General features: G+C 33.6%; 1 protein-coding gene and 1 long non-coding RNA gene across 4 annotated transcripts in view; both read right to left on the bottom strand.

The window, feature by feature from the left end:
• Positions 1-14743, bottom strand: part of LOC123686697 (protein grainyhead) — a 169350-nt gene that overhangs the window by 95292 nt on the left and 59315 nt on the right. The window lies entirely within an intron of this gene.
• LOC123686699 overlaps positions 1-14743 on the bottom strand; it is a 69623-nt gene that overhangs the window by 1043 nt on the left and 53837 nt on the right. The window lies entirely within an intron of this gene.

The raw sequence follows: 14743 nt of genomic DNA, 5'->3' as shown, positions 1-14743 counted from the left end.
TACTCAAACTTGGCATAATTATTTAAATTCAGAGTTGGCATCACGTGATATGCCAATTTCGGGTGAAAATCTACAAGGTGAAATTTTTTCACGTCCGCCTGTTTTCGCCAGAATTTTTTTTGGTCGACCACTGTTAGTTCAAAAAATGTAACTAGGTACTTCGATCTAAACTTCTTGATTTCTTGAAGTTTTTTCGTATCTTTTACTGATTTCGAGAGAAAATTGCGAACTATTCTCTCGATATTCTCAGTAAAATTTTATCATGAAAATCCCATTAATAAGCTGTAATGAATGAATTTATTATTAGTTTTGGTGCTTATTTCTCTGATCTATTGCAATGTTTCATAAAGATTTCATGAACTCATGTTATTATATCACAAAAAACTAGGACTACAAAAAACCCCTACCTATATCTCGAAAACATTTGCGAGCCAATGTTAAAAAGACTTTTTTTTCAAAATTCACCATTAAATCTCCCATTTTTATTTGCACCTCCAATTAAGGAACATCCTCTACAAACTGAATTTCAACCTAGTCGGATTCGGTTGTTACTGAAATATTGGGTAACTCGAATATTCATATCGAAGTTCAATCCAAGGCACAATAAGCGCATCAAAAATTTCATGAAGCTAAATCAATACTCTCGAATTTTTCGTATCCAAAGTTATTCTAAGAGTATCGATGACCTCTCTTCAAATATACATGGTGTAACATGGGTGGTTGGTCATAGTCTAGTGGTAAATGCGGGTCATCCAGACCATTCAGTAACTTATTGTGTATCCTAAGACTGTGAGCTTCGGAGATACCTACAGGGTGATTCATCAAAATTAGTCTAAATTTTTGATATCTCTAACTTGGAAATCAGCAGTCAGATTCTGTTCAAATTTTCTTGATTTTTGCACTTCATGTTTCATATAATTTTATTATTTCTAAGGCAGTGGCCGGATTATTGAGTTTTTTGTTTAGAATTCGAAATCTATATTTTTTACACGTTTCAGAAGAATGTCGTTATTGCCATGGAGAAATACATAATTCAGTTTAATAAATTCAATTTTAACATTGAATGACACCATTTTTTTCAAAAGAGTAGCAAACGAAAGATTTCATGTTTTATTTTACTTTTTTGAAATACGGTACTATTTTATTTCTTTCGTGATAATATTTGATGTTATCAGCTCAGATTTCGAATTTATAGCTTACTGTTCAACTTCTTCATTCTGAAACCCTCAGCACCTACTGAATGTGGTAACACGCTGAATCACCCTTTATCTCAAAAACTAACAGTCTCAGGATATACAACAAGCTACTTTTCCGAAAAACCTGGATGACCTCCACTCACCACTAAGTTATAGCCAACCACTCATGTTACACCCTGTATATCTATCGAATATGAAAAATTCTTCCAAATAAATCGAGGTAACTAAAGAGAGATCAGCTCAAATCTTCAGCTTGTTACACAGTACACGTAACTCAGTGCATAGATCAAAAGACGTCGAATTCTATTTTTAAATTTCGATTACAGTGCACTTCTTCGTCTTCTAAAAGTTAATAGCATGAGTAAGCTTTAATGCCGGAGCATATATTACTCCTACACGATGAAAAGAATATTCGTATTCCCAAGAGTAATGAAGTAAACAAAAAGATGATGAAGCAAAAACATTGTAATTATAATGTATTCGACGATTGTTGAAGATGGAAGTATTCACTGTAAACAAGTGTGGTGGACGGTGGTTGTTAAGAGCTATGAGATGTTGAAGTTCTCCATATCGCATTGTCGTGAATATACACAGCAGATTTTATCTTTTCTTAGCACATAAGCATCAAGTCTGGCGTAGTATGTCGAATGTCTTTGGAAGAGCATTTATCATTCTTGAATTTCACTGCATAAACAATCGGATGTATCTGTAACCTCTCATAATGTACATACACGTGAAATATTCAGCCGTTTAGAAAGTAACCATACGAATCGAAGGGAGAACAGGACAAAATTATAATAAATCTTGTGGGATACCATTAAAAGCATTTGAGAATATATAACGGCATTCAAACATTCGTGAATGAATGCCTACTTTTTTTTCGATACCTCGGAAATTTAGTAATGGACATAAAGTTTTATCGGATACTTTTGAATTTCATCCGTTCGACATTAATGTCTGTCGTAAACTTCGGCGAATGGGAAAAACTGGCTTCTTTTTCTCGCGCTTCTATGCGGTGTAATTTCATTATATCGGTACGATCTTGTTGCTACATTTTTACAATTTACTACCAGTCGTTTCCTCTGATCGATTTCTCTATTGGCAGGCCTGCAAGGGAAATGAGGGGTATCCTGTCAGAAATTCCTACAGATTTTGGTATCCGTGAATACGAGGGCTACTCTTTATGTATTGAGAATTGGCAACACTGATATAGCCAGGTGAAATCTGATGGTGACATCGAAAAATTTGACATTTTTTGTGTTATAAGTAGGTACTCATAACGTTTTGACGTACGAGCACAATTTTTGTTGTTTACGGTAAATTGAAAATGTCATCTCTGCCGAAATATGGATTCGTGAAAATCTATCAACTGAATTCAACTTTCGGCGATGAAGCACCATTTAAAGCTACTGTATATCGCCGGTACACTGAATTCAAACGTGGACGTTATTCGCTCACGGACGAAGGTAAAGAAGGTCGTACAAAATCAGTCGTTGTCAAGCCAACAAAAGTTGATAAAAAGCAAATGTCGTCTTTTTTCACGAAAAAATTGGCAATTGTGGCTCTCGCAAATCATGAGACCGTTAATTCAGAGTGGTATGAAACCATTTGTTTGCATGAAGTTTTCGGTAAATTGAGGGAAACAAACCCGAAACGATGAATCATTTTGCATCATGATAATGTGACCTCACACACAACAAATGCAAGAAATGAGTATTTGGAAACACAAAAAAATCGAATTATTGGGTCATCTGCCTTACAGCCCCGACTTGGCATTGAATGACTTCTTCCTCTTCCCATAAATCGAAAATAAACTCCGTGGACAACAATTTTCATCGCTCGAAGATGCGGTTGAGGCCTTAAAACGCATGTTTTAGACTACCATCTTCTGACTGGAAAAAATGTTTCGAATAGTTCAATCGCATGCAAAAGTGTATAGAACTTAAAAGCGATTATGTATTTTGAAAAGCAGTAAAAATATTTTGATCTAAAATCGCTTGTTTATTTTTTGTATTCTCAATACATAAAAAGTAACCCTCGTACTAGAAAAAGGAAGCGCTAATATAATTTGCTCGTTATCAATTTTTCAAGCCCTTTTTTTCCATCAAAACCATTGGTATTCAAGGAAAAGCCTAGATAATCCTCTGTTGACATTAACTCCAGAAAACGGTCCTCTGGCTCATCTGATAATTGATACATTTGTGGGTGTAACTTACGAGTAATTTGAAAATTATGGTCAAATTACAAAGATTGCAAATAATGGCAGAATACTAATCAAGATTCGATATAAATAAACATTCTGAGGAATGAATGGGGAACAAATACAAAAATATGGAATATTGTGGGGTGTCGAGTTCATACAAGAAGACACAAATAAAATTTTCAATCGGTTCAAGAATTTGCATGCATATTTATAATAACGATTTCAAGCTTAGTGCAAAATTTCAAGCTGATCACAATAGTAGAACCAAAGAAAATTCAAGAAGAATATAGGAAGAGACATACCTAATATTTTCTTCAGAACAGACCCGATCGAGTTGAGAATTTTCATGCATATTTAGAATAACGATTTCAATCTTAGTGCGAAATTTCAAGCTGTGTACTTTAGCAGAGCCAAAGAAAATTCAAGAAGAATATAGGAAAATAAATACCTAATATTTCCTTCAGAACAGATCCGATCAGGTTCAGATTTTGCTTGCATATTGAGAAAAACGATTTCAAGCTGATCATAATAGCAGAACCAAATAAAAATTCAAGAAGGTTATTCTAGAAGAAATACCCAATATTTCCTTCACAACAGATCCGATAGGGGTGCAATTTTTGAAATATACTGATTTTAAAGCCACACGGTTTTTCTGCTCCACTACACGTAAGGATATAAGGATATTTTCGGCGCTGTAATATTATGCAAAACAAGACACCAGAACCAATGAATATATTTTTCGCAGTTCCATCACATCATCCTTTTCAAGGGGATGTTCTCATATCCTATGTAAATATATCAGAGTGTCAATCGCCGGGGGGGGAATCTAAACGGTTCGCATTTTTCAAGAGAATAATTTATTATCAACGCTTAAATCCGAGGTAAGAAGAGGCCTCTAACGGTAGCGGAGTTATTCAAGAAGGGTAGGCGCCCATTGTACTTGTAATAAATGATTTATATGCATAGCAATGTACTTCGTATATTTATTTAGTTCCTCGGCGGCAGAAACGGCTTAGACAAATTGAAAAATAAGACTGAAGCTACCCCACAGTAATGGTTTATTTGTTTTGCGATTTTTCATTTGTTTGAGTTTGGACTTGCGAGCGTATTCCCGAGGCTTTTGGTTCGATGTTAAATCGCCTGTGACGGATACAAAACACATAACGTTTCCAACCAACAGTTTCGCACATTAATGGGGCCCAAACATTACCTTTCTTCATTGACATGCATGAAATATCTTCTACTAAGAGCGTATTATAAGTCACAAGAAATTTTTTCTCAATGGCCAGGATTCAGCTGGAGATCGTTTTAAGAAACAATGCGTTTTCCACAAAAACATTAATTATAATTTCTACATCAAATGGTGAGGTGATTAGTCTTAGTCTTATTTTAGAACGGAAAATGTTTGTGAAGTTATTCGTGAGTGCCGCAGGGGTCAGCACTAAACCCCACTTTATTATTGATTTTTCTAAACGCCTAGTTGCGTTGCGATTTATATGATGAATTTGAGGAGTCTCTTGCCTTCAGCATTATACTAATCTTTGGATAATTGGTTTCATTTAAACTCAATTATTGTGAAATGATCATTTCTGAATTAAAAATAATTTTCGTAATACACAATGGATATTTGAATAACACAGAATATATAAGGGAAACTATAGCAATCTGTTCAAATTAGAATTGAATATTTTTCAAATGTCGTAAAATTTCAATCCTTTTCATAAGGAAGCCAATATGTTCGAACTAAAAATAATTAGCTTATATTACCTAGAAAAACGTTGAAATTCGCAGCAAAATACTACAAGCTAAGGAAAAAAACACAAATGACACATGTTTGACATTCAGGTTCGTGGTAACAAGTGCCATTTTTTCGGTTTTTTAGAACATTCTTTCATACTAAATAACATATGTTATTGTCAAATTAATAAACATATAACAAATAAGACAATTTGAGAATCTCTAAACGTTGTTGAAGCATGAATCTTTCTATGATCAAATGGCAAAACCTAGTGAAGATAAATGACAAAAGAAATGTGAAAAAATAATAGTGTTGCCATTATACAATTTTTTTTTTCCATAAAAGTGAACCAAAAATCATTTCACTTTTCGGCACAGCATTCCTTAAAAGATTTTGAGTTTATTATCGCATTTAAGATGAGTACTTTTATTGCACTACTAGCACGTCAACGTGCGAGGTTTATTATTTTCCTTTATCAGCCGCCCCTTGTTTTGCCATTTGTGATTTTTGCATTCGTCATCTGTATACACTTACCTCATATTTTCAGTTTTTTTGTATTATTCTCCTCACGCAATTTCAATACTGCATTTTTCGAGAACAGAATTATTCGCACTGAAACATTGTCTATGATGTGATTTACAATTTGATTTGTTTCATTCAAATTGCAATTTATTTGTGAGACCACTTTCATTGTATATATGAGGTAAGAACAATCGAATGGAATATTCAAACAAATGCAATTATTTGAGTAATTTGGTTCAATCTTATTTTTCTCACATTACAAATATGAGCAAACGTAGTCGTCAAAATACGATAACATAAAGAAAACCTAAATTGCGTTTTTTCCTTGAAGAGATTACCAATTTCCCTACTGAGTTATTCGAAAGCATAACAAGAATATTCAATTTTATTTATCACAGAATCATTCTCATTCTTTTTCGTATTTAAGTAATTAAAAGTTGTTTCAAAGCGATATTTGCGGAAGTAGAATTGCTTCATTCAAAAATGAATTTATATCTAGTCAAGCCCAGAACTAGTAAGATCAAATAAATCGAGTTAACACTCACTCAATCGAAGATTATTTCAGAAGGAGTACCTAATTCTTTCCATTGTTGGATAAAGTACTGACGTGAATTCTGTTTGCATAATGATGTGTTCTGAGTTTTTGATATAAATAATCTTATTCCCTCCAGTCATTGAATCTTTTGGACCTGTCCTATACATTTTGTATATTATGTCATAAGGGATCAATAAACTACTATTATTATTATAATTAGAAAGGAAATATGATTTTGGTTTAAGGCAGAATTCGTTTAAAATAGCAAAAAAAAATCGTTTCTAGTTCAGGGGGAACAGAATTGAATTCACAACAAATGTTTTCGTAGGCATGTTATATCTATGTTTTTTTTCTTCATTGTGATTACAAATTTATTAAGTTTTCTTACGGGAAAAAAGTTTATAGTTCTTCTTGAAATGTTCCTTGTTGTGTATACAGGATGAGTCTTCGACTTGTACATATATATCAACCGAATATTTCTGAGATCAAAAGAAACACTTTTTTCCTCAACTATTTTTTCTGATTCGATTTTTTTTACTCACTTAGTAGTGCAGGCATTCTGGAGATGACCAGACATTGATGGAATTTTATGTTCGGAAAAGATGTATCACATCAATAAAAAACTATATTCTGAAAATCATTTCCTTCGATTCCATTCCATTTGCGAGATATAACTGAAAATTATTTTTTCTTATGGATTTTCAACAGCCTCTATCTTTTCAACCGAGCCGAATCGGAAAAATAGTAAAGGAAAAGAGTGTTTCCTTTGATCTCAGGAATCTTCAATTGAAATACATATATGTACAATTTAAAGAATATACCGCTGTATACCGGGAGTTCCAAGTTATCGTATACATGCATCTAGCTTGTTTGACAAGATAATAAAAAAATAAACAAATTTCTCTGTATATAATCGAATTATCTTTCCAATGATGTATGAAAAAGATTCGTACATTTGACTGCCCTGTGGTAGCTACCCCTCACTTTTCATTTGTAAATATCATCCCCCGTATATTGTCAGTGGAAATTGAATGTCATTCTATGTCAGGGCCCCCGCAACCGCGCGTGCAACGCGTGCACCGCACGCGGGCGCCACTCTAAAAGGGCGCCAAAACCTCTTATAGACCGCATGAAGAACCGATTGACCAAAGGTTTTAGAAAAAGATTCTTTCAAATTTTTCAACATTTTTTTTCCAAACTTCTTTCTTGCAATTTATACAAGTTTCCGAATGTCACAATCGGCATGAAATAGCCAGATATTGGTTTACAAAAACGCAAACTCGATGCTAATCCTAGGGCATTTTTTGCGCTATGTGCTGCACACAGATTAAATTTAACTGAAAATGATGCTGCTAAGGTTTCAAATAAAACAGTGGACTCTTTTGATATTGTAAAAGAACTTTATATATATTTCTCTTCATCCACAAAAAGATTGGAATGTTATAAAAAAGCATGATCCTCAGTTACGTCTAAAACCCCTAAGTGATACTAGATGGTCTAGTAGAATTGATGCTAAAGTTTCATTTCATTCAAATATGTGATAGCCTTTTAGAAATAGCAGAAAATGATACTTTTAACATAAAAACTAGGCATAAAGCAAGTTCTCTTTTATTAAATATTCATTCTTTTAAATTTATTAGTATCATAATTTCTTATGATGTTTTATTCCAGATTAATATTGTAAGCAACATGATGCAAAGTGTAGCGATTGACATTAAAGTGTGCCAAAACTATTTGAAGAATTTAGTTAATCATTTAAAAAATTATAGGGATGATAATGTTCTCGAGGAAAAACTTGAGGGAGCTGGAACACTAGCGGCTGTTCTTGAGATAGATCAAGGTTGTTCTCCATTATATACTGTAAGACGAAAGTATAGACCAAAATTGTTCGATTATGAACAGACGGAAGATCCAAAAATCGCTTTTAAAATAAATTTCTTTTAGAAAATAATTGATCAAACACTAAGTTCCTTAAATAGTAGATAACGTTAACGTTTTTTGTTTCATTTGTGATATTCTTAAATTAAATGACAAATATCTATTGAAATGCTGTCATGCTCTTCAACAAAAGCTAACTGATGACAGGAAAAAAAGAGACTGACGTGAAAGAAAATGATTTATTCAACGAGATAAAAGCCCTAAGATTGTTTTCATTATCTGAAGCGAAAATCCTCTTGAAATTCTACAATATATTTTTGAAAATAATCTAACTTCTTCTCTACCGAATCTTAGTATTGCCTCAAGAATCCTTCTCACTTTACCTGTGTCCTGTGTCTGTTGCTTCTGGTGAGAGATCATTCACTGAATTAAAAATTTTTAAAAATTATTTGAAGTCTACCATGTCTTAAGAAAGATTTTCTGGATTGGCAATCTTAGATATAGAGCAAGAGATACTCGATAAAATTGATTGATTGATAATATAAAAGAATTTGCAGCAGCCAAATCTAGAAAAACATCCATTCAATTTCTGGATTGATCCGAATTAAACGTTTATGCCTTTATGAATAATTTATAGAAGAATACAGCTTAAGTTTTGAAACACATTTGAAATATATTATGTTACAAATAACACCATAAAGTTCTTAAGGCAATGAAGGTTGCTCAAGAAAACTTCAAAAAATTTCCGATTATACAGTAGTACTTTTCTCCACCTCCCCCCTTTAAGGGGCGCCAAAATATGTTCCGCACGCGGGAGTTGATGTCCCTTGCGGGGGCCCTGTTCTATGTGGAAAATACCTACTATGCAATTCAAAAAACGAAGAAACATTTGAAGCAAGCTTTTTGTTATGAAAAATATCGGTGTATTGAAACAAAAAATTCATGTACTTCTCATTTGTGAAGTTTGTTGTCAAATAAGCTAGATATTGCATATATACCCGTTATGTTTTATAAGTATTTATTCTTGATGAAATAATTGATATGTACCCGACGAAATTTTTTTCGATTGAAAAGGAAAAACAAGATTTACTCCCTTGATTATAACCATTTTAAACTATATTATTTCTATTGGGAAATCCTTTATGAATAAACAAGACAACTGGAATATAACACACATATGTATCTACTCGATCTTCCAACAGTAACAATTTTTTTTAACTGCTCCGAAGGAAGTCAGACGAAAATAATGGTTTCCCACTTTGGCTCAATTTTTAAATCCGCGAGAGATCGCGTTGTCGTAAAATTGCCGCCACACCCAGAAATAACAACACATTTCGATCGACGTAATATCTGGATTCGACGGCCGCAATATACACTGTGACCTTCGTTTCTCAAAAACGAAGGTTCCAACGACGTTGTAAACGGTAAAATCGAAAAAACAACTCCGTTTAATACGCTGTCACTGGCAGATAATTGCACTGAATAAAAATAACTTCCTGAAATGAATATCTTCACGAAAGGGAACTTTCGTTAACTGATTATATCGGTATGGTTTCTTTCTCTTTGAGTTCAGATCGAGAACGATGCCGTTTTTGTACAAGAGATAACAAGAAATAAACCTTTCGTTATTGTGATTTTTTTTTGGGATGAACAGAAATTTCTGGTCTCCGATTTCAACACACCGCTCTCAAAATGCGTTTCACACCATTTTGAACAACTTTAATTTCTCGTCTGTCTCTCGGTTTCCAAACCCCTTCAAGGGCGTAGAAATGAAGGTACTGGGGGTAATTAATCCCCCAAGAATTTCAAAATATAAAATTTCAGGAATCTCGCAAAGAGGAAGAACGGAAATTTCTCCATAAAATGAACCAATAATCATTTTAATTTTCTTCGAAATCCATTGGACAGTAAAAAATCAGACCCTTTTACGGTTTATGAGTTTATTATAGCTTTCAGAATAAGTACTTTTATTGCACTACGAGTTCGTCTTTGTCCGAGGTTTATTATTTCCTTTTATCTATTCGCTTTCTCGGCATCGCCCCTTTTTTGCCATCTGTGATTTTTGCATTCGTCATCGGTATACACTTACCCGTTTTTTTCGGTTTTTTGTATCATTCTCTTCACATAATTTCAATACTGTAGTTATCAAAGAACTGAACTGAGTAATTCACATCGACAAATTGTGTGGGCTGTGTTGTACAATTTATAGTGTTTCATTCAAATTTCAATTTATTTGAGAAGACATCAGTTTTGAATTGACTATATCTACAGGGTGTTCCTAAATTGGAGGTACAAATAAAAATTTCAGATTTCTCGAATCATTTCAAGAAAAAAAGTCCTATGATATGAGTCCGCAAACGCTCTGTTTTTGAGATACAAGTGTAAAAGTTCAAGTTTTTCTCTAATAGCACTTTCCCTTCACAAATTATTTAACTTGAATTGGCATACCAATTTAAATTTCATCAGGTGATATCCTAATTTTGAATGCAAATCTTCAGGGTGAATTTTTTCTGGAAGGGTGCCCGCTACTTTCCTCCAGAATAATTTTGTTGTGAACCACTGGTAGTGGTTCACTCTGGTTCAGCACTGCACTCCTTGGTTTGTTGAAGTTTTGTCGTATCTGCAATCGATTTCGAAAAAAAATTCAAACAGCTCTCTCTAGTAATTCTTAGGAAAATCCAAATTGTTATAAAGATTCAGTTAGGTAGCTGTGATGAATAAATTGATTATAAGTTTTGGTACTTATCTATCAACTCTGTGGCGAAGATAAATAAAGATTCGATATACTGGTGAAGCATCACAAAAAAGTAGGACTACAAGAAACACCTTGTATCTCGAAAACAAAGCATTTTATTTTTGAAATTATCCAAGAAATCTCTCATTTTACTTCGTAACTCCAATATAGGAACACCCAGTATAAGATAAGAACAATCGAATTGGTAATAAAAAAAATTATTTAGAGTAATTCCGTTCAAACTTCGTTACCAAACCTGTTTTTCTCACATTATATTAATGAGTAAACAATGTCATAAAAAAAATTGTTTTCGTTAACCTCCTCCCCCCAAGAAAAAAGATCTACGCCCTTGAACCCCTTTAACAGTCTCAAATAAAATTCCATTAAAAAAGCCGCCAACCACAGATGAATGATGAAAAGTGGGGTATTTCGAAATTAGAAATCCATGGAGATCTTGAGTTTGATATAAAAATTGGGCATTCCCATTTTAAAAAACAGGTATCGTGTTTCACCACTTTCGGACCAGCTGTAGAGTCAAAAATAAATTAAGCACTCAAAATTTGAATAATGAACGTGGTATTAGGCAGAACCAAGTTTACTATTCTATTACCCTATTGTTCTCCTTACAATGTTTGTAATAGGCACAATGAAACTGGGTGATTTCAAATAACTAATAACTATACATCACATAAAAGTGCGAATTTCAGGAATAATGGTGAAACAGAGAAATTGCAGTATTGAATCCTGTATAAAACGTCATATAAATTTGTTCACACACAAAAAATCCGTTATTACTTGTTTACCTGAAGTCATAATATTAATTATAGGAAATCAACAGTTAAATGAGCTTTCTCTGCAATAATATTGGCTTAATGATTTCAATCTCTTCGCTCATATGCAGTTTAATTTTGTGCGGTATGCAATTTTTCATATGGAGTCGAATGAATAGGTACCAATCTTTTTATTAAGAAAGGTATGTTATTCTTTATACTTTGAAAATCAATAAGAGTTTCGTTCATTAATGGCAAAATCCTTTCAGGGTTATATATATAAAATTGTTTTTCAATAATTCCGAAATTTCATTCCGATCAATTTGAAACTTAGAAATTGGTTAAAAAATAGTCAAACTAAAGTTCATGCAAAATTCGTCATGATTTCATTTTTGGGAGATATTTCTCGTGAAATTTCGATATGAAATGACATTTCAACCTGTGTTGATTGTCTATTTCCCGTATAATTCTTGGATTTTCTACAGAGTAATAATGAAAATTGTGGCTATTGATGGCTCCGGAATTGTGGAAGGTTGATTCATCACTAGGGTGATCCAATATTCACGAAAATAGGAAAAGTCTGAAATTTTCCTAGTCCGGATCTGATTTACTCGAATTCAGAAATATTGAAGGAAGGCGATATGAAAGGGTGACAAAATTTCAAAATTTGAAATTATTCGGTCGATTAGTTAAAGAGTTATTCAACAGTGAAATTTCACTCATAAGATGAACATCACCCTGTATATTCCAAACGAAGGCACTCAGGCGATTGAAACCTCTTGATACGGGTCCTCCTTGATGACTTTAATTCATGGTATTCGTTTGTCGCATTCTTCCCGGGACACCCTGTATATCGAAAGCAAAAAAGTGAAAAGAATGAATTTATTATTTTTATATGCTTTTTTATTCCCTCAAGAATATCACCATGGGTTTTGCAAATCCGGTAACTGTATGTTGTTCAGAAGACTTTGCTTGCTGAAGCCCTTCGCTCCTTTCTACTCCAAAACCCAACCTTCTCCTGTGGTTCACGAAGGGTAAGATACACCAACTTATTAACAAGTCCAAGGATTGGTTGGGTGAGTTGAATTTCAGCAGTTTTTCCACATTTCCTTTTTTCTCATATTTTCACAGTCCATTTAAAATTCGTCATAACACATTATATGAACGATAATTCAAACAAGCGCGCAAAAGTTTCTTATTTAAAGTCAGAGCTCTTCTAATTTTTATAAATTAATTAATTTCAATTTAAATAATCGAACGATTAAGACTTAAAATTTTCGATGAAATACTGCATTATCTCAATGAACAAGCGTGGAACCAACTTTCGAACAGTATTGATGATTAATGAGTAAGAATTGTAGTATCAAAGTAGAATCCAATTAAAAGCATGTATTACTCAACAACAATAATAGTATTTGAAATAATTAGGAAAGAGAGGCGAGTAATACCTGAATCAAACTGGTGGCAAGGTTGAAGGAAGGACAAGACCAGCCATCAGACAATAATAATATTGTACAAAATCGGTATCCGTGAACTGGTGATGAGCATGGGAGCACAATTCTGGAGTGTGGGAGATCGGCACGTGCCTTAGTTGTAATTCCAGTTTGGGACACCCTAGAAGCTGCTTTTTAACCAGTTGCATTATTGTAAACGTAAACCTACCTCAACCTGCTTTTTATAGAGGTTGCACTATTATAACTGGTTTGTTCAGCTAGATTCGGAACTAGCTGTATGATCATTCAATACTTGAATCAGGTTTTGTACTCATTTGTCATTATGGTGGAACGGTACTGACTCGACTGGTGTTCTTCCGCAGGTCATTTTTTTTTTCACTTAAACAAGTCGTTCGCAGTTCCTCAACGAGATCGTTAGAACAGACTTGTTGCTCGTAAACTTTTTTCACTTCATTCATAAAGTTGGCGCGCGTATCTTAGTATTATATGCATCATTTGCTCCAAGCAGATACCCTCTCTCTTCGACAATGTTCATTCATCTTACGGTCTCGCGGTTTTGCTCACGTTGACAAAGAGTTTATTTGATATTTCATTCTTTTTTTGGGGTTTGGCACACCTTGATCCGAATACACCTTCAATAGTTCAACTTTATTCATATTTTAAATATTTGCAGGATTCCTCACCTGAGACTTGGAATCTACTATGAACTTGTCATGCCTTTGAGATGTCTGAATTAGCGACCATCCACTCAGATGCTGAATTTGCCCCATTCTGAACTCATAAGAGACGAATAACAGAATAATATATTATGTCTCAAACAATCAAATATCATTTTAGATATTCCTCAAAAATTTCTATTGAAATTTTGCAAATTTGATACTACTTTCCTTTACCTCCTGAAAATGATATTGAAATAAGAAGAACAATGAAAGCAATTCGATGTTTTCGAGAAATCAAGAGGTGAAATCATCCACTTTAGTCACGTGACATAGAGCGCCTCAATCAGATTCAAATTGTCATTTTACTTCTAGTGATTCCGTGTTCCATTAATTTCGCTGTGAAATTATCGTTTAATAATTCTACATATTATTTTGCAAACTGTAACGGAAAGTCTGAAATTATTTTGAATTATATGAATCGATAATATCTATACAGGGTGTCCCGGGAAGAATGCGACAAACGAATACCATGAATTGAAGTAATCATATGGAGGACCCGCATCAAGAGGTTTCAATCGCCTGAGTGCCTTCGTTTGGGATATACAGGGTGATGTTCATCTTATGAGTGAAATTTTACAGTTCGATAACTCTTCAACTAATCGACCGAATAATTTCAAATTTTGAAGTTTTGTCACCCTTTCCTATCGCCTTCCTTCAATATTTCTGAATTCGAGTAAATCAGATCCGGACAAGGAAAATTTCAGACTTTTCCTATTTTCGTGAATATTGGATCATCCTGTACGTAAACATTATAATTTTTCTTTGTTTTCGGAACTAAAAAGAATCAATTCATTATAAAAATTCTAAATCTCTGCTTGGCACGGTCATACAGGGTGATCAATAAACATTCCCTTATGAGTGACATTTTTTTAGTTCAATAACTCTTCAACAAATCCACCGAATAATTTAAATTTTTCAAGTTTTGTCGCCCTTCACTATCACCTTTCAGCAATATTTCTGAAATCGAGTAAATCAGATGCGGACTAGGAAAATT

Source organism: Harmonia axyridis, chromosome X (assembly GCF_914767665.1).
Source record: "Harmonia axyridis chromosome X, icHarAxyr1.1, whole genome shotgun sequence".
Classification (NCBI taxonomy): Eukaryota; Metazoa; Arthropoda; class Insecta; order Coleoptera; family Coccinellidae; genus Harmonia; species Harmonia axyridis.
Note: the sequence above shows the minus strand (reverse complement) of the source record. Positions and strands in the feature narration are given on the sequence as shown.